Source organism: Panthera pardus, unplaced genomic scaffold, assembly GCF_024362965.1.
Source record: "Panthera pardus isolate Hobbes unplaced genomic scaffold, ASM2436296v1 HiC_scaffold_25, whole genome shotgun sequence".
Taxonomy (NCBI): domain Eukaryota; kingdom Metazoa; phylum Chordata; class Mammalia; order Carnivora; family Felidae; genus Panthera; species Panthera pardus.
The window spans coordinates 30,706,944-30,734,172 of record NW_026526821.1 but is presented as its reverse complement, the minus strand read 5'-3'; the positions used below and the strand labels follow the sequence as shown (position 1 = coordinate 30,734,172).

The 27,229-nt window shown below is 52.8% G+C and overlaps 1 protein-coding gene across 4 annotated transcripts in view; it reads right to left on the bottom strand.

Annotated features, from left to right (window-relative positions):
* Nucleotides 1-19,488, bottom strand: part of SMOX (spermine oxidase) — a 56,928-nt gene extending 37,440 nt beyond the window's left edge. For 2 of the 4 annotated variants that reach the window (XM_053890408.1, XM_053890409.1), the window contains exon 1: nt 19,287-19,488. The gene's annotated coding sequence lies outside the window, so the exon portion shown is untranslated. The remainder of the gene's footprint in view (nt 1-19,286) is intronic. The other 2 variants (XM_053890406.1, XM_053890407.1) reach the window with 2 other exon arrangements.
* Between the last annotated feature and the right edge of the window lie 7,741 nt (nt 19,489-27,229).

The window sequence follows — 27,229 nt, the reverse complement described above, 5'->3', positions numbered from 1 at the left end:
AAACACAGCCTACTCTTGGGGTGTCTGGGTGGCTCAGTCGATTAAGTGTCCGACTTCAGCTCAAGTCATGATCTCACGGTTTCTCGGTTTGAGCCCCGCATCGGGCTCTGTGCTGACAGCTCAGAGCCTGGAGCCTGCTTCGGATTCTGTGTCTTCTGACCTCTGTCCCTCCCCCACTAGCACTCTGTCTCTCTCTGTGTCTCAAAAATGGAAAAAAAAAATGTTACAAAAAAAAAAATTAAACACAGGCTACTACTCTCAAATGTGTCTGCCTGTCTTTTTCTCAAGGTCACCTCATTCTGAGCGACCCATTTCCCAGAGGACAAGAAGACGGCCAAGGCAGCTAGCACACCCAGCTCACCTCACCTCACCCTTTAGGATCCAGCCTCCTCCAGCCGAAGCGCTCCACTTCCCACCTCCAAGCCCCATGCTTCCTCACAGGAGCCCTACCCAGGGCTCTGGGGGCCACCTGCACTCTCCCCTAACCAACTTTGGGGACTTATAATCCTTTCCTCTGAACAGATACTACTAGTGCCCAAGGGCAGCAGCCCTACCTCAGTTTCCCTGGAGGGACCCCTCTCTGCTTCAGGCTTCTAACAGATGGGAGGGAGGGGCAGGGAAGCTGGGGGGCTGGCCCAGGGGAATCTCTTTGGACTGCCTGGCAGGTCTGGGGAGGGATTTGGATTCTCCTGGGCCCCCCAGACAATGCAATTATTCTTCAAATGTAAAAAATGCCCAGAAATCCCAGACCAGCTGCTTTGCACAGCCGCGGAGACAAAGGGGCTCTGTGTCTGCATGTGAGGCCCCTCCCACTCCTCAACCCCAGGGAGGGGCTGGGCCCGAACTCCTCCCCACCAGACCCTCCCCAGCCCTCCTCACCCTGGCCAGCCAGCCAGGAAGTGAAAGAGGCTGGGCTGCTGGGCCAAGCCTGGCCAGCCACAGGGGCATGAGGGTGGGCAGTGAGAGGGCATAAGCATGGGGACAGGGCAAGGGCAGCCTGGGAGCCCAGACACCCGGGTTCAGGCCCCGGCTCAGTCTTTTCCTTACCAGGTGACCTGGACTAGTGGGTTCCCTTCTCTGGGTCCCACCCAGCCAACACCTCTGAACTTAGCCCAAAGACACAGCATCTGTACCCCACCTCCTGGACACACTGGTTGAAGCCCATCTGATGCTTAACGGCCTCCTTTAGTCTTCCAGCTTTCCCATCTGTAAAATGGGCATAGGGACCTCTACCTGGTAGGACAGCTGGGAGGAGTAAATGAGACAGCACCTAGCAGGCCCACCTCTGAGACAGCAGGAGAGGGAAGAAGACCCCTGAAGAAACCAGTACAGGGGCTTCACCTGGGACCCAGGACTCCATCTCACTTATAGAAGAACCCCAGTCAGCATCTGAGCTCAGACCCAGGCCTCAGCCTATGGCTGCAACCCTAGTATCAGACCAGACCTTAACCCTGACATCAATCAGAGTGCATGGACAGCCTGTGTTTGACTGGCCCCAACTCTGAGTCAGCCTACATCCTACCCAGTTCTGGAGGGTCGGGTATCAGAGACAATGGTCATTAGACAACCCCAAGCTCATAAAAGGGAAGGCGTGGGAGCCTCATTCCACAGAGCCCACCCACCAGCAATGTTCTCTGGCTGCCACAGGCCCACGTGGGCAAGGGGCTCTGGGGGCCCCATCTTCCGTCCTGGCACTCAGACTTCTCTCCCAGCACAATGTCTTTGTTACCCACATCTCCTCCTCACAACTAGATGCATAAAGTCAAGTCCCTAAAAGCGCAACTTTAAAAGTCTTTGTAAGCCTTTTCAGAAAAGAAGCGGGAAGCCTATACTGCATCCTGCATGGAGAGAGGCAGCCCTTGACTTGGTGTATGGGGGGACAGAGCCAATGGCACGGCCCACACAGGCACTGGCAGGCAGGAGGGAAGGGCATTCCTGGAAAGGTGAGCTCTGTGTCCCCACCCCTACTTCCCTTGATGCTCCCTGGACCCAGGAGGATGGTTCCAGGACCCCAGTTTATAGCCGCCTACAGAGACAGGCCTTGGAGATAACCCAGCCCAGGCTAGAAGCCTCGCTGGGGGTGGAGGAGGGGAAGCAAGCATGGAAGGAAGCCAGAGAAAGGGTAGAGTGTTTCTGATGGGCCTAACGCTCAGCCGGCAGGCAGCCTCCACGACTGTGTAGCCAGAGGGAAACAGGTAGAGATGGGCCAGGGCGGAGCCCCAGACCACATTCCTGCCCCCACGGTCACACTGAAACAGCTTTGTCCCACACTCCACCCTAGAGATCTCACCCTGAGCACAAGTAAGTGAGTGGCTCACACTCTGATCGTAGATCAGGTCAGGGGCCAGTCATGACCACTTCTAAACACTCGGCCATGAACCTCTCCAAATCTGGGCCAGCCCGACCGGCTCAGCTTCCACCTCCGACCCCCGCTCCTCATCCCCCATGCCCTGGGTTCCCATTTTTGTGCGTGACCGCAGGCAAACATCCTCTCTGGCCAGGGAGGCAGCCAGCTCTGTGCCAGCAGGGCCCATCTTCTTCCCCTCAGATCCCAGAACTTTCAGGTGCAAGCAAACCCCGTGCCTCTTCGGCCCAAGGAGAGGTCAGGGGTCTGAGATGTGGACTGTGGACTCCTAGATGCTCCTGGAGAAGATGAAATTACCCAGACAGCCGCCTCTGCCCCCAACCAGTGAGGCCTTGGGAGAGTCCATTAGCACTTGAGCCTCACTTTTCCCATCTGTAAAATGGGAATAATAAAATGGGAATAATCACCCTTGCCCGGAGTGAGGCTAGCCCGGACCCCAGACCCTATTGGCCAGCTTCCAGGGTCCCCCAGCAAAGTCCTAAAGGCACAGGTCTCATTCTGGCTCGCTTCAGCAGCCCTCAGGATAAGACCCCAAGGCCCGGATTTCCTCCCTCCGAGCAGGACCTGACACCCAAATTCTGAGTCCCCCTCCAGGAAATCATCAAGCACATATGTATAAGAGACCACAGAACTGATCGCTGTCCTAGGGACCACGCTGGTGCAGGGCTGCCCTTGGTGAGCAGAGCAGGCTGTGGGCAGAGTGGGCCTGAAGGGAAATGGTGCTCACAGAGACACTCCTCTGGGAGGAAGTTCTCCTACAAGGGCTGAACTTGAGAGAAAATTAGCTTCAAGAACAAGGCACCAGTCCTGTTCTGAGGCACCCAAATCACTATGGCCCTTGGGGAACCCAAGGAAGAAACACTTACCTCCCTCCCCCCTTCCCTTCCCCTACTTCCTCTCTCTCCCCTACTTTCCTTCCTCCCCTACTTTCTTTCTCTTTCTCTCTCTCTCTCTCTCTCCCTCTCTCTCTCTCTCTCTCTCTCACCCACACACACACACGCACAATCACAATCACAAAAACACACTTTCCTATGGTTCACTTGATGACCTAGCTTAGTAAATAGTCCCCTCTTTTGAGAACATGTTCTAGCATCATGGTTTGCATATAGGTTCTCCCTGGGATCAGATCACTTGTTTTTTAATACCAATGGTTTGAATCTTTGTGACTTATTAGATGAGTGACCTAACCCAATGAGGATAGACAGTGCCTGCTTCAGGACACCTGGGTAGCTCAGTCAGTGGAGCATCCGACTCCACCTTAGGTCATGATCTCGCAGTTCATGAGTTCCAGACCTGCATCGGGCTTGCTGCTGTCAGCCTGTTAGCACAGAGACCACTTTGGATCTTCTGTCCCCCTCTCTCTGCCCCTCCCCTGCTTGTGTTGTATCAACAATAAATAAACATTAAAAAAAAAAAAAAAAAAAAAAGAGTGCCTGCTTCACAGGGTTGAGTGTGACAATGCAAAATACTTAGCCCAGAACCAGGCATGTAGCAGCAATGGTTTTTATATTTGTTTTCCTACAGGCCCAAGTGCATACTAATCAGGGTCACCAAGGGAGGCCTGGGCCAGGAGACCAAATGTGGCAGGGACGTTGAGCCAGTAGAGAAGTCTCAGACCTTCCTGAAGGATGACTCCAGAGCAAGACCTCCAGGCCTCAAAGAGAACCACCCCAGCCCACGGTGATAACTGCCATGGTCTGATGACAGGGGAGGAACGAAGATTAGGAGAGAAGGCCATCCCACTTCCTGGGGGTGCTTGGACCTCCCAGGCAAGACCTATGAGGCTGTAAGTACAATGAAATGACCACCCATGTGGTCACCAGCCTCCACGATGGCCCTCGATGACCTTTGTCTCCTAGTACTTGTGCCCTAGTGTAGTCCCCTCCCAAGCTGACCTGTGTAACCAATAGGATATCATAGAAGTGACAGAGCATGATTTCTGAAACTGGGTCAGAAAACATGCTGTTGCGTCCACGTGCTCTCTTGGACTGCTTAATCAAAGGGAAGCCGGTCACCACCTTGTGATGACACTCCAGAAATCCTATCAAGAGGCCCAGGAGGCAAGAGTCCTACCACCAGCCAAACCATCTTGCCAAGCTGTGAGTAAACCACCAGGAAGCAGATCCTCCAGCCCAGGCAAGCCTTCGGATGAGTGTGGCCCCAACCGACATCTTGATTCCACCTCCTGAGAGACCTCGAGCCACAAACACCCACCTAAACTGCTCCCAAATTCCTGACCCACAGAAACTCTGAGGATGATGAATGTTTATTACTGTTTTAAGCTACTACATTTGGGGGTTGTTTGTTACAGCAATAGGTAACTAACTACAGTCAGCAATTCTGTCTCCGGAGAGACCCCCAGGCAAACTCCCCATTCTACTCAGGAGCCCAGCTCCCTTGTTTCTGAAATTCAGAGCTGTGGCAGAGTAAAAAGACAAGGTGGCCCAGGCCCCACAATTTACAAGCCCACGAGACAGGCACTCCTACCTAACCAGGGATTCACACTCACCTGGAGATTTTTACAAATGACCAATCCCCAGCCCCCATGCTGGGTCATCTAAATCAGACTCTTGGGGCGGGGGCGTACAGGACAGGGTCTAGCTCTCGGTGATCCTGGGGAAGACTCGATTTCCATCTGTGGAACAGCAGTTGCCCTCATATCTGCTCTGCTTTCTCATGAGTCCTAAGCTCTCCAATCAGAAGTCTTCAGAGAGATTTAGATGTTTTCTCTCCCCCAAGATACAGCCCTGCCTGGCACTGCATTAGTCCCTGGGGAGAATACAGCAATGGATTAAAGAGAGAATGTACATGATGTGATAACAGCCGTGATGCTGAAGATGTGATAACAGCTGGGATGGTGAATGCGGGAGAACATGGGCCAGGCACCTAACGGGGGCAGGGAAAGGAGTCAGAGAGGATTTCCAGGGGATACCTGAGAAAGGAGCTCCAGCAGCAGAACGGCAAATGCTCGGAGAGACTGCTTACAAGATCAACTCTCAACACCGCTTTTCCCTCCCTCCAGGGCTCCTCCTCCAAGCTGCTGGCCCCACGTGGCCGCATTCACCTGACCTTCCTCTGCAGCTGCAGCCGCCACCACCTAAGCCACTCTGCAGGCATGACGGGCGCCCCTGAGCTTCCCCAGGTGAGTCGGCCACGCGTGAAAGCTTGCCCCAGTGGGGGCACCAAGGAGAAGGGGCAGGATGGCCCCGACACCCCAGAGGGCACAAGATTCCACAGGCGGCATCCCAACCCTCCAGAGAATGAGGCAGGATGGTCACGCTTGCACTCAGCAAACAATACAGGCATTGCAGACCCAGCATAGTGCAGGGTGCAGAGCAGTGAGATGTCCAGGTGAGATGCCCAGGACATGGAGCAGGGGTGAGGATGGGGAGGAAGCCTTAGCTGCATCTTAAAGCAGGGGGGCATGTTCCAGGCCTAGGGTGTAGCCAGTGGGGAAGACACTGGAGATGCATGAACAAGGTAGGAGAGAAAATGAGGCCCAGGGAGGGGAGGGGTGAAAACAGGGGCAGGAGGAAGCAAGGGACAGACTTTTCATTCACTCATTCATTCATTCATTCAAAAATGTTTGGTCTTCACACCCATTAGGACGGCAACCATAAAAATAAATAAATAAATAAAATGGTGAGGATGTGGAGAGATTGGAACCCTTGTGTGCTGTAGGTAGAAATGTAAAACGGTGTAGCTGCCATGGAAAACTGTGTGCTGGTTCCTTTAAAAATTAAATATAAAGTTACCATGTGATCCATCAATTCCACTGCTGGGTATATATGTGGAAGAATTGAAAGCAGGGTCTTGAAGACATATTTGGACACTCATGTCCACTGAAGTATTATTGACAATAGCCAAAAGGGGGAAGCCACCCAACATCCAGGGACAGATGGGTAAACAAAATGGAGTATATGCATGCAATGCAGTATTATTCAGCCCTAAAAAAAAAAGGGGGGGGGGGACATTCTAAAACCTGCTACAACATAGATGAACCTTGAGGACGTTATGTTAAGTGAAATAAGCCAGTCACAAAAGGACAATTACCTTGGGGCACCTGGGTGACTCAGTCGGTTAAGCTTCCAATTCCCACCCAAGTCACGATCTCACAGTTTATGGGTTCGAGCCCCTCTTCAGGCTCCAGGCCGATAGTGCGGAGCCTGCTTGGGATTCTCTCTCTCACTCTCTCCCTCTCTCTCTGCGCCTCCTCCACTCACACTGTCTCTCTCTCAAAAATAAATAAACCTTAAAAAAAAAAAAGGACAATTACTACATGATTCCACTTATACGAGGGACTTAGGGTGGTCCAATCCGTAGACACAAGTAGGACGCCAGGGGCCAGGAAAGGGGGGGAGATGGGGAGTTAGGGTTTAATGGGGCTAGTTTCAGTTTGGAAACATTAAAAAAAAAAAAAACCTGGAGACAGACAGTGGTGGGGATGGTAGCACAACACTGTGAACGCACTTAATGTCACTAAACTGTGCCCTTACAAACTGGTTAAGGTGGTAAATTTTAGGCGATGTCTATTTTACCCCCAAAGAAACCGTAAGAAACAACTACGGCCACAAAAGCGTTTGGTGAGTGCCAAACCTTACGGCTGGCACTCAGGGTACAGCAACGACCAGAGGCCTCCGCCACCCGACCCCCCAGAGGATCTAACAGGTCAGGGTGACAAGTTCCACCAAACAAAAGAGGAGCAGGGTGAGGGGAGATGCAGCTGCTCTGCGTGGGGAGGTCAGGGAAGTCTGGCCGATAAGGTGACATTGGAGCAGAGGAAGTGACAGGCAGGAGGGGGGATCAGAGGATGAGAGTGCTCCGGTGACCTCCTGGGGATTGCTGGATGACAGGATGTGGGGGTGAGGGCGAGGGCAGGAGCAGGATGACTTGGGTGACCAGTCATGACACGGCCAATCCTGACAAGTTCCGTGTCAACTAGTTGTCGCCTCTCCCCTTCACGACAAGCCTGTGGGGAGGAAGGGTGAGAAACTGAGGCTGAAGAACTTGGTGCGGGATTCTCGGGCAGGGGGGAGGGCCCAGGGGCTATCACGGCCCGGAGCAGCAGCCCCCTGACCGGGGCTCGTGTCCCCTTGCGGAGATCCACCCATTCCGCGGAAGGGACCCTTGAACTTGAAGCCTGGGAGGCGTGAGCTGAGCGGGCGGCGGACGAGGTGGCTTCCCTGCGGGGCTTCTCCTCTCTCCCTGCCAGGAGCCGCAGCCTCGGGTCTGGGGTGAAGGAGGACAGCCCAGTCAGCACTTTCCACGGACTCTTTCAAAACCACTGACAAGAACCGAGGCTGTGAGACAAACTCAGCCCGGGCACAGTGCCCCCTGGCCGGCCCCTCGTGACTGCACAAAGCCCGTCTGTGCTGCGGCTCCAAGCCCGGGGAGGAGGGAGGTCTCCTGCGAGCCCATCCTCTCTCCTGAGCCACCACGGGGTCCCCACTCTGCCTAGCCCAGGACACCCCGCCCACAAAGAGGCAGCCCCGGTGGCAGGGCTGAGCTGCCCAAGGCTTGCCGAGCCCAGGCAGGGTTCGTGGGGCCGTGAAATGCTTAGCACTGATTCCTACCCCTCCGCTGTAAACCCTTTTCCGGCAAGGCCCCCTCTCTTATGGCCTCCCCATTCACCCCAGCTTATCACAGGCGAAGGTGGCACACATACCATCACAAAAGGAAAAAAGGAAAACATCCTCGAGAAACCCAGCCACCAGACACACTCCGTAGCAAACTTCTCTTTACTGAGCCCTTGGTGTGCCAGGCCCCGTGCTGGGGACTTTCCATTCACTGAATCATTTAATCCTACACCCTGCTGCCCATTTTACAGATGAGGAAACAGGCTCTCAAAGGTTCCCAGATGGGATGAAGGCCACCCAGAGAGAGTGAGGGGCAGAGCAGGGCTTGACGACACTGAGCTCATCTCTTTCTGCCCACTGCTTGCTGGGTTCTCAGGCTCCCACTCAGCCTCCCAGGACAGCGGGCCCGAGGGCTGCCCTCAGCTTGGCACTCCCGTCTTACCCTCCCCACAGGCTGACACTGAACACATTGTGCCAGGCACTCGGGGCTGGCAGGAGGCATCCCCAAGCCTGGCGGCTCAGCCCAGCTGCCCTGCCAAAACCTAGGCTGCCACTGGGAGGCCACCTGCCTCCTGGCCAAGGTGTTGGTGGGGTATGCTGCGGCCACCCTAGCCTCTCTACCCGGTGAGGCTTGGCCTAAGGCTTGCCAGGCACTACGCTATGCCGGCCACAGCCCTTTGCCCTTGGTTTTGTCTTCCATAAACACCTGGCCCTGTCCAGGAATGGTGTTCTAATTGCTTTTGCCTACATGATAGAAAAGTCTAAGAGCAACTAACTCGTACTTCCTTCTAGACAGTCACCTCCTTTCTCACTGGCCCAAGACATTCCCCTCCCGGTAACTTCAGAATGGTTTCACTGTGCTCTTCTAACGAGTCCTAACACAGGATCGCCCAATAAAGGGCTCTCCATAAAGTTCAACCCTGAAGCAGGACCCCCACCCTCACCCCCGCCCCCACCCCAGCAAGAGCTGGAACCGGGTCTGAAAAGCCAGTGGTGTTCATTTCAAAATGCACACGTGGGCCCTGAGCCCATGATTTAATCCATAAAACACCTACAGAGTTAAGACGCTGAGCTTGGACAATAAACATATTCTTCAAGTCCTTTTGTTAAGTTCAAAGACAGACTTAATAACTCACCAGCTTTTGAAATCGAGAAATGTCTGTTCTTATAATTCTGTCATCATTATCACTATTTTTTGCTGAGCACATGTGAAGTACAGAACACAGTGCTGAGCACTTCACGTAGAATATATCAGTTAATCCTCACACCAATTTGTCCATCCCACAGAGGAAGAAACTGAGGTTCCGAGAGGTTCCATAACCTGCCATCAAACATAATGCGCTCCAAAAGTCACTTAGTAAGATATTAATGCTCAGGCTTTACGTTTTAAAACCAAGAGATGAGTCGATTTCATTCTTTTCCTGAGATAAATTTTCAGATTAACTCAAAAGTTTTGCATTAATTGTGTATGATTTTTTTTTTAATTTTTTTTTTAACGTTTTACTTATTTTTGAGACAGAGAGAGAGACAGAGCATGAATGGGGGAGGGTCAGAGAGAGGGAGACACAGAATCTGTGTATGATTTTTTTGATTTTCTAAAATAAAGAAGATCAAAAGTCACCCGTGTATTTAATTTAACATTTAAAAGCCTCGTTTAAAGGGGCGCCTGGGTGGCTCAGTTGGTTGAGCAGCCGACTTCGGCTCAGGCCGCCGTCGTGCAGTTTGTGAGTTCAAGCCCCGCATCGGGCTCTGTGCCGACAGCTCAGAGCCTGGAGCCCGCTTCCCGCTTCGGATCCTGTGTCTCCCTCGCTCTCTGCCCCTTCCCCACTCGTGCTTTTTCTCTCTCTCTCTCTCTCTGTCTCTCTCTCTTTCAAAAATAAAAATAAAATATTTAAAAGCTTCGTTTAAAAATCTTTCCCAAGGATGTTTGCCCATTGGTGATCCTAAGTGTCTCCTGTCCGAGTCATCTTTTTTTTTTAAGTTTATTTACTTTGGGTGGGGGAAAGGGGAGGGGTAGAGAGAGGGAGAGAGAGAATCCCAAGCAGGCTCCACACTATCAGCACAGAGCCAGACTGAGGGCTCGATCTCACAAACCATGGGATCATGACCTGAGTTGAAATCAAGAGACAGCCACTTAACCAGCTGAGCCACCCAGGTGCCCCACAAGTCACCCTAAAATCTAGCTGACCTGAAGTCTCATCATTTTTGGCCAATCCAAAAGAAGGACCCACCAGCCTCTCCTCCCTGGGGTCTAGAGTTTGGAGGGCTGGGCTGGCTTGGAGGAGAACTGGCAGTGGGTAGAGAGGTATGGTTGAAGGTCTGGGGACAGGCCCTGTAGGGGCTGTGAGGTAAAGAAAGAACATCACACCAGATGTCCTAGAACCTTGGCTTTGAGACCCAGTCATGCCATTCAGCACTGCCAGTATCTCCATGCTCCAAATGGGGCAACAGCTCATGCCTGGTGCAGCCATGTGGAGAGGACAGGAATTATGGGTCTGCCAGGGCCTGGCACAAAGTTGGCAGAGGGTGGCTAGGTTCTTTCTTCTGTTTCCTAATAACTTACAAATCATTTCCAAGTGCTTCTTCTCCTGGTCTTAAATCACACCTTCCTTAACATTCTCCCCCAAGAAGCAACTAGAAGATAAAGGAATCTGGACCGAGGAGGGTGGGGGAGGTGGGGGGGGCGGGGGTCTTCCCCTCCCCCGCAGCCAGGCCACCCTGCTCTGGCTGAACCTGAATGCTTTTCTTCAGCTTCTGTCGCTCTCAGCCTCTGATGTAGAGGGAGCAGGAAAAGCCCTGGTGCCTGCCTGTTTGAGGAAGAAAGAGACAGGGCACCGAAGGACAAGGGCCTGGAGCTGGGCTCAGCAAGAAGGCGCAGGAAGCATCATCTGCCGGGGCCTCCCTGAGCGCTTCATCACTGCGTCAGCCTGTCCGCCCCAGCGCGCCATGACAGCAACTTCTCCTGGGTCACCTTGTGAGCGGCCACACCCCATCTCCTCCACCTGAGCTACTGAACAAAGAATCCTCACACCAGGGAGGAAATGAGGTTTGGCAAGGGGCAGGGCAGGGTAGCCTCAGTGACAGTCCCCACCGGCCACCAGGGAGGGGAGAGGGAGTGGAAGGCCACAGGGGACCCTCCCCTTCCCCCTTCTGCATGTGCAACACCCCTTCCGGGAAGGTGACATGGTGAGATTCTTAACCTTTTGGAAAAGTGACTCAGAGCTCTGAGAATCTGAGGATAAGGGTCAAAGGGTCAAAGGTCTATAAGGGTCACATAAGCAACCCAGCCCTCCCTGTGCTTTGGGCCAAGAAGGGGCACAGCTATTCTGTGAGGAAACCCAATGTGTGCATTTGAAGGGGGTCCTGCACCGCCACCCCACCATCACTGCACACCCATGCCATATTTCGCACTGAATCATTGTTCTTTTTTTTTTTTTAATTTATGTTTTATATTTGAGAGAGAGAGACAGAGAGCGAGTCGGGGAGGGACAGAGAGACAGAGACAGAATCCGAAGCAGGCTCCAGGCTCCGAGCTGTCAGCACAGAGCCCAACGCTGGGCTCGAACTCACAAACAGTGAGATCATGACCTGAGCCAAAGTTGGACGCTCAACCAGCTGAGCCACCCAGACGCCCCTGAATCACTGCTCTGATCCAACCACTGCCCTGCTCGAAGACTCTGATGGCCCTGGAGGCAGGTCCCTGACACCTTCCCCCTGCCCTCAGGGCCCCTGTCTCCCACATGCACCCTCTGGGTCTTCTGACTCCCACACCCAGAGGAGGGCCTGTGAAATCTCATTAGGTCAAAATCTCCCCACCCTGCCAGCCACTCCTCCAGGAAGCAGGTCCTTGCTACCCTCTACAGATTACTCCTCCAGTCTAATCAGGACCCCACCCTAAGCCCCACCAGGCTCTCTGGTGGCCTTTGTGCCTGTTCATGTCCCCAGCAACTGTCCCCTTCCCTGGGTCCCTCCTGGAGACACTGCCTACAGCCATGTCAATCCCACAAAGAGCAGCCAACCAGTATTTGCGTGTCACAATGGCCCTACCAGGGAGGTAAGGTCATCCCCATGGTCCAAATGAAGACACTGAGCCACAGAGCAGTTTGACTTCTTGCCCAGAGATCACAAACCCCCTCTCCAAGGTGAAAGGCTGGGAGACCTTAGGCAAGGAGATGGCAGGGGAAGGGGAGGGGAATGATCCTCCCAGAATCACACAGACCCCGGCCTGGCGACCCGCTGTGTCCTAGGCACCACACACATCCGCCCAGGTCCCTTCCTCAACCACCCAGTGAAGTGAAGCAGAGCTGTTGCTGCAAGAACCCAGGGCTGACTCTGGGCCCACGTTGCCTTCAGATCAATCCTCCCTCTGCAGTGCCCTTGTCTTCCACTGACTGTCCAAATAGTATCCATCCCCCAAGCCCACTTCCCCCAGGGAGCTACCCATCCATCCTTCTGGGCCCACCCATCTTTCCACATCTTTCCACATCAGTCCTTGCCCACCAGGTGTTTTCCTGGTGAGTGGAACATATTATTAGGACACCTTCTCCCCAAAAAATTTTCATGGTCAAATCAGTTTAGAAAACACTAAAAGGTTTCTTTTTCTGCAGGACTTGTCAGAACCTTTAATTCTCCTAAATGCATTCTGAATCTCCCATAGGCTGATGGAATGAATTTGACAGTGTCTACCCTTATCTGTCCCCAAACCCTTGAGGTTTCTCAGAATAGTCTTTGTGAAATGCTGCCCCTTCCCACCTTTCAGAACAGCCTGGCACAGTACAGGGCACACGGGCAGGGATCATGGCAGGCGGTGGGGGGGTAGGGAAGAGTATCCTTTTAGGACATCGATGGGACATTTGGGGAACTCAGACTGAGAGCCCCTCAGTCTCTCCTTTCCACCCTCCCCGGATGAGGTGACTGTCTACTCCTGCCAGCATCTGGAGGGACCTCACCTGACTGGGGCCCTCAGATACCACCCCCCACCCCAACCCCACCAGGCTATGTAGGGCCCAGAGAGCAAGGGGCCTCGGAAAATCCCTAAAGCAGGCTGGACAGTTCTTCTGGGCAAATTACTTAATCTACTCCATCATTACTAGTGAGTTTTAATATTAAACCAAAATTAAAATGCATTAAGCTGCCATTCTGAGAAGATGCGGTTCCCCACTCAGCAAACCATGTCACCCTCCCCCCTGCTCCCCAGGGAGGGGACCAAGTCCTTCAGTTAACAGAAAACTAGGGCCTCAGAGGGTAGCAGACACTTGCCTGTAGTGGCCCAGTCAGGGGCAGCGCAGAGAGAAGCATCCAGGCCTCCTCACGTCCAGGTATGCGGGGAGGTGGCCCAAGTGGGATAAGACCCCAACAGTGGCTCACGTAACCATCGGTGGCCACTACAAAGACTCACACAGGCCAGGGAAAGGGATGTTGTACACACTGGGGGTGACAGCTTAGTAGCTGGGGTGACTTTGGGCACTTTTAGGAGAAGATGGCATGTCTGGGGCTGGAGTCAGCTGTCTCCCCAGTCTCCTCGGCCCCACCCTGGCTGCAGGAAGAGTGCTCACCCCAGATTGGCTACCCACAGGGCCGGGCTCAGCTGTGGGCAAAGATAAGATGCCCTGTATCCCGGCTGTGTGTCACCCTGACTTGGGGCAGTCGCCTAAGACACCTTTTCATGGTCTTGAGAGTTCCTCACAGTCAGGCGCTCTGAAAATCAAAGGTCTCAGACCTTTGTCACTGGTCTGAGACCCAGACTCCCAGAGCCCCTTCACCCAGTCCCACCTCCCAGCAGAGTGGCCCCTGCATCCCACACCCTCTACATACTTCCCTCACCTCCCACAACACAGTCCACAGGAGCCAGCATGGTCCCCTTTACCTCTTCTAGATCCCACCTGACCTGCACCTGTCCCTGTACCCACCTGCTTCGGCCCCCGAGTCCCCAGTCTCAACCCTCACTACACAGAGATGGCCCATGGACCAGGTCTGCACCACCCAGGAGCGTGTGGGAGATGCAGAGTCCCAGGCCCTGGCCCAGACCTACTGAATTAGAGCCTACATTTTAACGAGATGCCCATGTGATCCATGTCTATGTTAGAGTTTGAGAAGCACTTTTATAGACCACTGGTCTAATCAAGTCATTGCACCCGAGGCCTATAACCTTCAATGGCTCCCCAGGGCCTAGTGAATCAGGTCTAGACTCAGCAGCTTGGCAGTTAAGACCTTCCCTGACCTGGCTTCAACCCAGTACTCCAAGCTTGGGCTCTCCCTGCCCCTTGGGAATGTCATCCCCTCGTCTGTTCGCTAACGCTGCCCAGGACTTGGGGACCCTCTACAAGCACTGCCTCCTCCAGGAAGCTGGTCTGAACAGTACCTCATTATATCACATCTGGAGTGGCTCATTCATTTCCTGCAGAGGAGAGCTCTTGTCCTGTGTAGCCAGTAGCTCTGAGCACCAGGCTGGGGCACTGGGTGCTGACCACAGGTAAGAGGGTCCAGCACCCAGCTGGAATGTCCACCCTCAGCTCCAGCCTGACAGTGTCAGGCTGAGCCCCAGCTTTCACCTCGACTCAGTGGATGAGTCTCCCTGCCAAAGAAGGGGCACTCCCGAGACCCGTGGGCCTGCTGAGCTTCTAGCAGCCATGTGCTTACCCTGCGCCGCAGTTTCCCAAAATGAAAAGAATGCCACCAACTCTGCCTCCTTCTCTCCCTGGGGGACTGGAAGGATCTGCTGAGATAGATGAGCAGATTCCTTAAACTGTGGGGCTCAGAATTTGGAGCCAAGAAACTCCATCCCTGTATGGTCAGCAACCCTTGTTTGGCCGGCCAGCCAGACCCTGGGGAAGCCAAGTGACCTGCCCAGAGGCGTTCTCATGACCAAACAGGAAAGCCTCGAAGGACAGGGCTGCCACACCCACCGCCCGCCTCCCTCCTTCCTGGCCCAGTTCCTCGGGGCTGGCACCTCATGGGAAGTCCTCACTCCTTTATGCTGGGTGTGCAAGAAGCCACTCAAGCATGCAACCTCAGGAGTTGCCAACTTCTGCAACCTCTAGGGAGCAAAGAAAAAGTCTCTCCAATCCCATTTTACAGACAGACAAAAAGAGGTAAGGACAAGACCAACAGTGATGTGGATTAAGCTGAATTCGAGTCCCATTTCTCCGGTCCCCCAGCTCTGCTCCCACATTCAACCCAGCCCTACTCAAACCTCCATGCACACTCCCCAAGGCCAAGTCCAAAGCTCCACCTCACAACATTGTAAAGTAATCCAAAAACAGGCGGTTTATCTGCAGAGCCCCTCCTGACCTCGTGAGCTCTCCAGAGGCAGATGAAGAGGGGAAAGAGCCATGCTAAACCCAGAGGGGTGACCTTCTAATGGCATCCCGAGCAGAGAGCTGCTTTTGCACCAGAAGTACTTGACCTCCCCAGCACCCCAAAACCACAACACGCATGACGCCCAACTACTTGGCCTGGGCCTGGAGCCCTTTCTAGAAGAAAAAAAATGGGGCATGAAGCAGAGGACCTCAGCTGCCCACTCTGAGTGAGGACCCCTTCTACCTTCAGGGTATGGCTTCTTTCCTACCTCCCCAGCCTCCAAGGCCAGGCGCCTCTGGGAGTCAGGCAAAACCACTTGTTAGTTAAGAAGCCTTCAGCTGGTGTGGATGTGAGTGGCATGGGAGAAGTGTCACAGTGGAGTGGTTTACAGCACAGATTCTGGAGCCAGGCTGCCTGGGTTCAAATCCTCACTCTGTCACTACTGAGTTATAGGACTGTGCCTCAGTCTTCCCATCTGTAAAATGGGCATGAGACCTACATTCTAGAGCTGTTAAGAAGAGTAAAGGAGTTAATATTTGCAAGGTCTTTAGGCCATTGTGTGGCACCCAGTGAGTATACCAGGTCCCTGGCCCAGCCTCTTGGCCTCTGCTTGATTTTTCCCACCCAGGATATTCTCCTTGCTCCCACCTATTCCAGCTCAAGACCTTTCGTAGGCATGTCAGCCTGACCTTAGATCTGAACCCTTAGCCCCTATTCCATTGTTCCCCTCACAGTGTCCCTTGGCCCTCTATTCAGGGCTCTCCCAGATCTGAGGTCCCCTAGCTCTTAGCTCTCCATTCTGAGATCACCAGCCACACAATTTAATTCTCAGCTGGCTCCTTTGTGCAAAGAAGAGAGCTGTGGGTGGAGAGACAAGGGTCTATAGAAAGATGCTCAGCTCCAGCTTCTTCTTCCAACTCCTGTCCTCCAGGGCTGGGCACCCAGCAGGCACCCAAGGGATAGGCCTGAAATAAATCTCTGTCCGCCCAGATCACCCCCATCTCCTGACTTAGAGAAAACACACACACACACACACACACACACACACACACACACAGCCCTCTGTGGACCCAGCCTGGATTTCAACCAAAGAGAGCAAAGGAAATCATTTATGCCCAACCCACCACAACCCACACCAACTCTACACCCCCCAGACCTGCCTAATCTTCCCTAAGCAGACAGGCTTGCTTTTAAGCCTCCTGTACCCTCCCCATGTCCCTTCTTCACATCCCACTGGCCCTCTCCAATTTTTACAGCAGTTTATACAACTGCTTTTGTGGAAAGAAAATAAAAGTCCTTGGGGGTCACTGCTCCTGCACTGACTGCAATACCCATGTCTTTCTCCCTAACCCAGCCCTGACCTTCCCACCTGGCTCAAGATTCCCTGAGAGTCAGCCAGGGACTGTGTTGGATGCTCTAGATACAGCAATGGGCCATTCAGTCAAGGTCCAGCACTTGAGAAGCCGGACAAAGTAAACAAATAACTGCAACAAATACTATGGACCGTGATAAATATAATTAAGAAAGGAAAGAAACCAGGTGCTATGACAAATTACAGGGGAGTGGGGAGGGGGCCTCTACCAAGACTGGGAAGGCACATTTAAGTTGAGACCTGACAATGAGAAGGAGCAGAGCCAGCCCAATAGAAAACCCTGGACGAACATTCCAGGCAGAGGAAACTACACAAGCAAAGACCCAGAGAAGGAAAAAGTTTAGGGTGTTCAAGGAGCCGAAGTAATTCAGATGTGGCTATCAGGAAGAACGCAAAGGGGACAATGGTCAGGATAAGGGTGGAGGAGGTCAGCAGTGGCCAGATCATGGAGGGTCTGATCTTTGAAATTTTATTCCAATGGCAGTAGGGAGCTATCAAGGGTTTTAAAGGAATGTGATTATGTAATCACTATTTTTCTAAATCATTCTTGCTGTTCTGTTAAAATAGATTTGAGGTGGGCAAGTGGGAATTTGGGGGAAAGCAGGTAGCAGCTACTACAAAACCTGGGCAAGACCCAAAAGGTGGCTTGGCCTGGGGCAATGGCCTGGGGCCATAGCAGTGAAGTCAGAGCATGAAGAACAAGCCTGAGATAGATTTTGCAGCAAGAGTCAAAAGGACTTGCTGTTGCACTGGATGTGGGGAGGGGGGCAAAGGGAGGAGCTGGTACCATCTGGTCCTGTCTTTAAAGGTAGGTGGGTTATGGGCTATTTAGAGAAGGCCCAGGAAGGTCACATTTGGGGAGTGCAGCCAGGGTTCTGTGTCATCCATATGAAGTTTGCATACCTATGAGACATCCAGGATACCCTAAACCATCAGATGGGTGGCTAGCTAGAGAAGCTGGGCTGGTGACAAAATCCACTACTTAAAATCATGAGAAGAGAAGTGATGTACATTTAAGATCAGTGCGTTTGTAAAGTAATGCTTGATTTGAAAAATCGGAAGAAAGAATGAGGGCTTGGAGGATAGGTAAACAGTGGGGAGTCAGGAGAGCAGAGGGGCTGAGGACAGAGCCCTGGGATCCCCCAACCTTTAGAGCTGAATGAAGGAGTTGTCCCCAAAGACAACTAAGGAAGGGCTAGCCAGGGAGAGAGGAAGAAAACCAGAAGTCAAGAGAGGATACTAACTCTAGAAAGAGAGAAGATCAACAAGACCAAGGTGGGGGGGGGGGGGGGTCGTCAAAGAAGACCTGCTTGTAGGGGTGTGGGAATCACTGGAGACCTTGACTGGGGCAGTTTGCTGTGAAGTGGTAGGACCAAGCCGGGTCAGGTGAGCTGAAGGACCCGAGGGATGTGCTCCAGAGGAGCAAGTGCGGACAGCTCTTTGCAGAAGTTCTGCTGTGAAAAGAAGTAAAGAAGTAGATCTGTAGCTGAGGGGTAATGAAGGATGAAGGAAAAAATAAAACAAACCAAAAAAAGGAGCGATAAGTGAGGGGTGGAGGGTATTAAGGCATGTTCTTATCCTGTTGGGAATCGGGGGGATAGGAAGCCACTTCTAACCCTGGAAAGAGGGGAAGTAATCGGAGTGTGGGACAGGGAGTAGACCACCTTGGAGCCAAGTGGAGGCATGGGCGTGTGGCGGGAACTGGAATGCTTTCTCCCTGCCCCCCCCCCCCAACAAGAGGGAAGGGGGGCAAACGTGGGGCCTTCACTGCACACACTTTCCGATGCACGCCTACTCAACCCTGCATTCGTGCCCACTCCAACGACCCCTGGGGCTTGTTCCAAACACCAAGTTGCCCCCCACGGACTGGCACGGATGTGTCACCACCAGCAGGTTCTGCAAACAACCTGTGGGCACATCTTACCATTCGTGCCAGCCACTGCACTTATCGCGTCGAGGCTGTGGCCCCTTCCTAGCACTAGCTCAGAGGGGGTCCACCGGCCCTTCACCTGCCCAACCCCCAAGGCAGTGGCCTCCCTCAGTCCCTCCCCCAAAGTGAGCACTCAACACACCCTACCCCTTTCCCAGCCTGGCTCCCTATTTGGCCCTCTGGAGAGAGCGGCTCCCCGCCCCCGAGACCACCCGGACAGCCGGAGGGAGGGCGGCCCAGCCTCTCCCCGAGTCCCGGTCGTCGCCCCGGCGCCTTCTCTTCTGTCCCCAGCGCCCACCCCCCGGACCGCCCGAGTCGCCGCGGGGCGCCCGCGCCAGGCTTTGTCTGCGCCCACCGAGCGCGCCCGCCGGGCGCCCAGGGCTCTCCCTGCTGCACGGAGCTCGGGGAGGGTCCGGCCTGCCCTCCACCTCCGCGTGCTGGCCTGGCCAGCGCAGCCCCCGCCCCGGGATCACCGCCCCGGGCCGGACCACCGCTTCCCCCGGCGCGAGCGAGGGGGCGCGGCGCCCACCGCTGTCCGCGAGCCTCCGGCACCGCCGCGCACCCCAGCCCTCCCGCGCGAGCGCCGCGCTGGCCGCCGGAGCCCCGGACCGCCGGAGCCTTCGGGGCCGTTCCGAGCCCCTCACCTTCCCGCGGCGGCCGCAGCCCCTGCGGGCGTGAGCGAGGGCCGGGGCTCGGGACTGGGGGGAGGGGGGGCAAGGGGACTGGGGGGCGGACGCTCTGTACCTTTCCCTGCTGAGCCGGGGAAGTGAGTCTGTGGCGAGCGGCGCTCCAGCCTCGGCCTCCTCCTCCTCCTCCCCTCTTCTTCCAGCCGTCTGGCTTCCTCCTCCAGCCGCCGCCGGGACCGTAGGGGCCCGAGCCAGCCGCCGCGGCCTGCGTGGGGCCCCGCTCCGCCTCGCGTCCCCGGCCCACCCCGCCAGGTCCGCCTGGGCCCGGCCCCCTGCTCCGCCTCGGGGCGGGGACGCGCGAAGCTCCTCCCCGAGCCCGGCCCCTAGGGAGCGGGGAGGCGGGGGCCGCGGGGGCCGCGGGAGCCGCGGGCCCCCGGGAGGAGGGGTGGGGGCCCGCCCCCGAAGCCCCGGCCCAACGCTCCGTCTCTAGCTGGGCGCCAAACGTACTCACTCATCCCCGAAAGGAGAGTAACCAGCCCAGCCCTGCCGGCCCGATGCTGGGCGTAACTCGGGTCAAGGCTGCCTGCCAGGCGACCAGCAGAGCCAGGACGCGGGCCTCAGTTTACCCGCAGAGTTGGAGGGAAGGGGCGCCCCTCTCCTCCCGGAGCTGCCTTCACTCCCGCAGACCCTTCACTGGATCTTAGTTGGGGTCAGTGGGTTCGTCCCCAAGGGCCGCCTCATTTTCTCCCCAACACCCGTTGCCTCCCCTGCCACCGCCACCGCCACCACACTCTACCCCGCCTCTGAGACCTCCGCGCCTCAGTCTCCAATCCTAGACAGCAGGGGGTTGGCGCAGGGCGCACTCACACCGCCACAGCCTGTCACTTCGCAGCCCACTACGTGGAAATGGCCTCTGTAAGAAAATAGCCTTCGCTGGGACGCGCTGCCTCATCCTTGGTTTAATAAAAAAAAAAAACCGAAGCAAATAGGTGTGAAACCGAAGCAAATAGGTGTGAGGGTCACTTTTTCTTTTCCTTTTTTAAAAAATCATAGTTATTTGGAAATTACTTGTTTATTCGCCATTTGAGATTCTGCAAGCACTGCTCTGGTCCCTTGTAGAGTTTTCATTTGTGCCCGTTTATGGGGAAGGTCACTCGGTCTCTGACCATTTCATTCTGTGAACATCTCCAGGGCCTCCTGGAGCTGATAGAGATCCAGTCCAAGGGGGGGGGGGGGGGGGGGGAAGCCTTGGATGGAAGCCAGGCCCCTGCCTTGAACTGTCTTTCAGGGTGAGGAGGGTGCCACATCTAACCTACACCCCACAGCCAGTCCCAGTGCAGAGCATAGGTCCGCATGAGTGGAGGCCAGGAGAGCAGAGGTGACCCTACAGAAATGGGGTTTGATGCTCCCCTGCAAAAGGGACCCACTAAGCGTACTGGTTACGGGGTAAGGACATGGTGCATTTGAGGCGAAGTTTCTTCTCAGTAGAAAAGTCCTGGTCATTGCCCACGCTAGTCCCTTCACCCAGAAAGCCTTTCTGCCCCAAACCCCTATATCCCCTTCGAGTTTAATGTCACCTTCCTCAGTGAATCCTTCCCTGTCACCAAGGAAGCAGAATGCTTTTGAGTAGGCTCTCAGAATTAGATTTCCTGGGTTTGAACTCTGTCTCCATGTGGCCTCCCTGTGCTTCAGTTTTCTCATCTATAAAATGGGACTAATAAATAATACCCCTACTCCAAAGAGTCATTGGATTCAATAAAAATGCTAACATGGGCTTGACAGATTACAAATGACAGAAAACTACTCAGAATGGCCTGGTGTAAGCAAATAGGACATGTATATGCTCACATAACAGAAGACGCCAATGGTCTGAGATCTGCACACCAAGAGGTTTGAAAACTACCAAGACTTAGTCTTCCTGTCCTTATCTCTCTTCTCTGCTCCTTGCTGTGGCAAGATGGCTGCCAGCAGCTGTAAGTACCAACCTCACAGCTCAAGTCCTCATTGCTTTCAGCTGTCCCAGCAAAAAGCCAAGGTTACACCAAGTTGGCTCTGCTGGGTCACATATCATTGTTTGGGCCTGAATCACATGCCCAGCCCTGGAGTCAGTCCCATCCTAACCACAGGGATGCGGAGTGAGGAAGGGTGATGTCAGGGCACTGTTTACAATTAGAAGGTGAATGGACCCAGAGCTGTGTGCCAGACACCCAGAGAGTTCACATTAAAAAAAAAAAAAAAAAAAAATTGGCCATTGTTGGGAGCCTTCATCAAATTTCAGGGGTGGCCAGTACCTTTTGAACACCCTTCTGTGTTTAGGGAACTTTCCAGGAGCACGAACCCTGCCCCCCCTTCTCCAAAGCCAAAAATGCTCCTTCCCAGTCTTCTCTGCAGCTGGGGTGCTGGCACCAACCAGGCCCTGCAACCAGATGCACCACTGAAGATTTTTATGTGGAAGCGAGCATGTGGGAAGACAGGCGTCACCCAGAATCCGTTCAGGAAGATGGTAGTAAGGACAGCCCTGGAGGCATCTGGCTGTAAGGATGACTGTGACAGAGGTGCCAGAATACTTGCCTAAGGACATGTCAGTTGTCTCTCGCTGCATAACAAACCCCCCTCAAAACTCAGTGGCTCCAAACAACAATTTCTTATTTCTCACAACTCTTTGGGTGGACTGGGCTCAGCTAGACAGCTCTTCTGCCGCGTGCTTGACTGGGGCTGGAACAATCCAGATGGTTTCTCTCTCCATGGGACCTCTCCTGCAAAATAGCCTGGACTTCCTTACAACATGGCAGCCGGGCTTCTCTCTGGGGTGAAATGGAAGCTGCCGGGCATCTTGAGGCGTAGACCCAGAAGTGCCATTTCATTATTTCTACCACACCCTATTGGCTTAAGAAAGTCACCAAGCCAGCCCCTATTCAAGGGGAGGGTAAGCGGACTCCCCCTCTTGATAGGAAGGGTGCAGTGTGGTATTAGTTTGGAGGGCTGCTGCAGGAGAGTCCCACAAAGTAGATGGCTTAATCAACAGACATTCCTTGTCTCACAGTTTTTGGAGGCTGGAAGCCCAGGATCAGGGTGTCTACAGGTTCGCTTCCTTCTGCCAGGGAGAATCTGTTTCATTGCTGTCTCCGGGTTTCTGGTGCTTTGCTGGCAATCTTTGGTGTTCAGGGGCTTGTAGATCCATCACCCCAATCTCTGTCCTCATTCATCTTCTCACAAGTTCCCCCTGTGTGCATGCCCCTGTTCTGTGTCCAAGTTCCCCTCCTTATAAGGACACCTGTGGATTAGGGCCCATCCTAATAATTTCACTTCTACCTGATTATCTCTGTAAAGACACTATCTCCAAATACAGTCATATTCTGAGGTACTGGGGATTAGAACTCCAACATATCCAATAAACGTATGGGGGAGACATAATTCAACCCATAGAAAATGAGCACACAGGAGTGCAAGGAATCCTTGGTAGCCATCTTACAGATAATCTATTACAAAGCAGAAGCCTCAAGGAATACACACCTCTCTCTTATCTCCAAGAATGGATTTCTAGGGTACACAGTTTCAGATTAGGGCCTAGAACTTATTTTATTTTATCCTATCCTATCCTATCTTATCTTATTATTTCTTAGAGAAAGTAAGCCAGGGAGGGGCAGAGGGAGAGGAAAAGAGAATCTTTTTTTTTTTTTCAATATATGAAATTTATTGTCAAACTGGTTTCCATACAACACCCAGTGCTCATCCCAAAAGGTGCCCTCCTCAATACCCATCACCCACCCTCCCCTCCCTCCCACCCCCCATCAACCCTCAGTTTGTTCTCAGTTTTTAACAGTCTCTTATGCTTTGGCTCTCTCCCACTCTAACCTCTTTTTTTTTTTTTTTTTCCTTCCCTTCCCCCATGGGTTTCTGTTAAGTTTCTCAGGATCCACATAAGAGTGAAACCATATGGTATCTGTCTTTCTCTGTATGGCTTATTTCACTTAGCATCACACTCTCCAGTTCCATCCACGTTGCTACAAAAGGCCATATTTCATTCTTTCTCATTGCCACGTAGTAGTCCATTGTGTATATAAACCACAATTGGAAAAGAGAATCTTAAGCAGGCTCCATGCCCAGTGTGGAGCCCAACACGGGGCTCAATCCCACAACTGTGAGATCATGACCTGAGCTGAAATCAAGAGTCAGAAGCTTAAGTGCTTAACTAGCTGAGCCGCCCAGACACCCCAGGGCCTGGAATTTTAAATACTTCTTACAAATCCTACCACCACCACCAGCTACCTTGGGTACAACCAATTTTTCTCTACCCACCCCCACCATGAGCCAAGCGGGTCTTTGGAGCCTGATTGGTGCAAAGTGGATTAGAGCTAAAATGGTTCCCTATTGCTTCCTCCTGGAACAATAGGTCAGGTTTAAGCACCTGACTAGCTGTGAGGCCTTGAGCAAGTTCGGCAAAAGCTCCCTTTTGTCGTTCTTAAAATGGGGGTGATGACAGGAGCTTGTGGCTCAGGGTTGTGACGAGGATTAAAAAGGAATAAGAGATATAAAAATCAATAACCAAGCCATCAGGCCCCCTCCAGATATCAGTAGTTATTAGCATCAGTCTCTGCCACATCCATACAACTGATTTAGATTCTGTTTTGTGTTGAAACATTAGTCAAGCACTGATCACAGTGAGACTTCACATGTGTGGAGCACTTTATAGTTTACAAAACACTTCCACACCCACCACCCCGGGGAGAGGTCAGAGTAACAAAGAAGGGCTTTAGGAAATTTACTAATTATAAGTAATGCTGGTTTCTGTAAGAAAGAGACCCAAGAACACAGTGGTTCAAACATAACAGAAATTCATATCTTACCTGGACAATAAAGAAGTATTCCTATTTCATAACAGCTTTCCTCCGCATTGTGATTCAGGGATCTAGGCTCATTCCAGCATGTGCCTCCAACAACCATCAAGGTCTTGTATTCATCAGCACAAAGCCAGCCGCAGAAGAAAACCTTAGCTTGAAAACTAACATTACTTCTACTCACATACCATTGATCAAAACCAGTTTCGGGGCGCCTGGGTGGCTCAGTCGGTTAAGCGTCCGACTTCGGCTCAGGTCACCATCTCGCGGTATGTGAGTTCGAGCCCCGCGTCGGGCTCTGTGCTGACTGCTCAGAGTCTGGAGCCTGTTTCAGATTCTGTGTCTCCCTCTCTCTCTGACCCTCCCCCGTTCGTGCTCTGTCTCTCTCTGTCTCTCTCTGTCTCTGTTTTTTTACGTTAAAAAAAAAAAATTTAAAACCAGTCTCATGGTCATACCTAACTACAAGGGAGGCTGAGAGATATGTTCTAGCTGTGAATCCAGGAAGGGTAGAAAAGTGACTTTTGGTGACCAGCCAGCAGTCTCTGCTATGAGGAAGTTTTTAAAAGTTCTGGAAGGGATGGGACATGTAGCCCCAAGGAAGCATCATTCATTCCCAAGGAGGATATAGTGGGTTGACTTAATGGCCACAATTCTTCACTTCCCCGTGTAGTATTTTGCATCCATATTCTTGCCACAATTGAGACAGGTGGAGTGTATCTTCCCACCCACTGATGTTAGGCTTGAACGTGTGGCTTTCTCTAGCCAATGAAATGGAATAGAAGTGGTGGTGAGTCTGTTTTGAGCCTCAGATTTAAGAGTTCCTGCATGTTTCCATTTCCTTTTGTGCTTTCTCCACCTCCATTAGAAACGTTCCCCTGGATAGCTACTGCCTTTCAGCCTGAAGCTGCAGATGAACACACAAGAGGCAGACCAGAGCTCAGCCCAGAGCCAAGAGCCAAACTCACCCAGACCATATCTTGAAGCACCTATCTGATCCAAGCCTAGATCAGCTAACATGCAGCCAACCTGTAGATGCATGAGAGCAGCACAGCCAACCCAGCCAGCAAACATACACGTGAGAAATGAATACTGTTGTGTGTTTCGTGGTTGTTACACAGCACTGTTGTTGCGATAGCCAACTGATAAAGGCAAAGAGCAACCTCACTTACCCGGGCTTTTCATAAGTATGTCAATTCCATGTGACTGAAAAAAGAATTAGAAAACAAGAGACTATGTGGCTCAAAACCAGACCTGCATAGCCATACAGTACGTGAATATGGCATCTGATGTCAAGGCACTCTGTATACTTCTGTCTGTCCTCTCCCCATATCCTGACTGGTGTCCTTAGGTTTCTCCACCAGGACAGGAGTACCTGATCTTCAGCCAACGTCTTTGGCTACTATATGGTTGTCCCGATGGAACGATGGTGTATCAACGGAAAGACACTAACAGACCCAGGCAAAGAAGGCAAGTTCCATCATTGTGGGTAAGCCTACAACTTTGTACACCCAGGAGTGGGAGACAGTGCAGCAGGCTGTGATGGAGAGACTAGCACCCATGGCCTTCAGGTCCCCACTGAAGGAAACCAGCCGCTGCTGAGACCACCCCATCAAGATGAGGCTCCCAACAGGTCTGCTAAAGCAGGTCTTCTGAGACTGCAGACAAAGCAACTGTGAAAACACAAATTCTGATTCAGCAGGTCTGGGGTGAGGCCTGAGATTTAAGCTCCCAGTTGAATGCCACTGGTCCTCAGGCCAGACTTTGAGTAGCAAATCTCCACAGCGATGGTATCAGTCTCAACCGCACACTGGAATAACCTGGGGGGCTTTTAAAAGCACCGACACCTGGCTCCCATCCCCCCACAGGCAGGGGGCCTGTGGAGCACCTGGGAACTCTGGCTATTCCAATGTATAGCCACTGTTCTAAAAGCTCCCTTCACTGTTTTCAAGGGGTATGTGCCATCTTGCCCCCTCTCCACTTTTCTGGAGGCTCTGGCTCTCCGTTTGCCCACCCTTTTGCCAGGTAAGAGAATTCAATGTTTTTAACTAAAGTGATTCCCACGTTGTGAAAGAAGAAACAATTACAGGTGCCTGGGTGGTTCAGTCAGTTGAGTGTCTGACTCTTGATTTCTGTTCAGGTCATGATCTCACGGTTGTGAGATCAAGCCCCAAGTCAGGTCTGGCTCCGCACTGGCCGTGGAGCCTGCTTAAGATGCTTGCACATGCTCTCTCTGTCTCTCTCAACTCTGTGTGTGTGTGGAAGAAGAAGGAGGACGAGGAGGAGGAGGGGAAAAGAGGAGGAGGAGGAGGAGAAGGGGAAGGGGAAGAGGAAGAGGAAGGAAGAGAAGGAGACGGAGAAGAAGTAGAAGAAGAAGAAGAAGAAGAAGAAGAAGAAGAAGAAGACGACGACATATATTGGGGTGGCCGGGTGGCTCAGTCGGTTAAGTGTCTGGTTTCGCCTCAGGTCATGATCTCATGGTTCGTGGGTTCAAGCCCTGTGTCAGGCTCTGTGCTGACAGCTCGGAGCCTGGAGCCTGCTTCAGATTCTGTGTCTCCCTCTTTCTCTGCCCCTCCCCTGCTCATGCTCTGTCTCTCTCTGTCTTTCAACGATACATAAATGTAAAAAAATAAAAAAACACATATAAAAAGGCAAAATAGGAAGGCAAAAATGGAGTCCTTTAAATTGAACAAATGTGACCTTTTGAAAATCTCACTCTCCTGCCCTTCTTTTCCTCGTTCCCTCTTGCACAGCACAAACACCCCCAGGTCTCCCTTCCATCCACTGGAAAGCTGGCTAACAGGATGAGCAGGGCTTTAACTAATTCACAACCAAGGGAAAATGCACAGGAAATGTGTTGCTTTTTAACTAGGATAATTTAATAGCTGTTTTATATCAAAACAAGGATAGGAACGTGGAATTGAGCTTAAATTTTATGTGAATTTTTGAGGTGAAATCCCAGACTTCAGAATAATGCAGGGTTTGCCACTGACGGCCTCTGGATGGGGGGTTAAGGGTGGGGGCCAACCTTTGGGGGGACTTAGAAGGGTTGCCAGATTTAACAAATTAAAATACAGGACACTCAGTTCAATCTGAACCTCAGACAAATAGACTGAGTGGCAGAGTTGGGCACCCCCAAGCCCAGGTCTGCCTGGCTCTTCATCATAACAGTAGATACACAGTCAGGCTATGAGGCAGACCCTGGTGAGCTCCAGATGACCTCAGG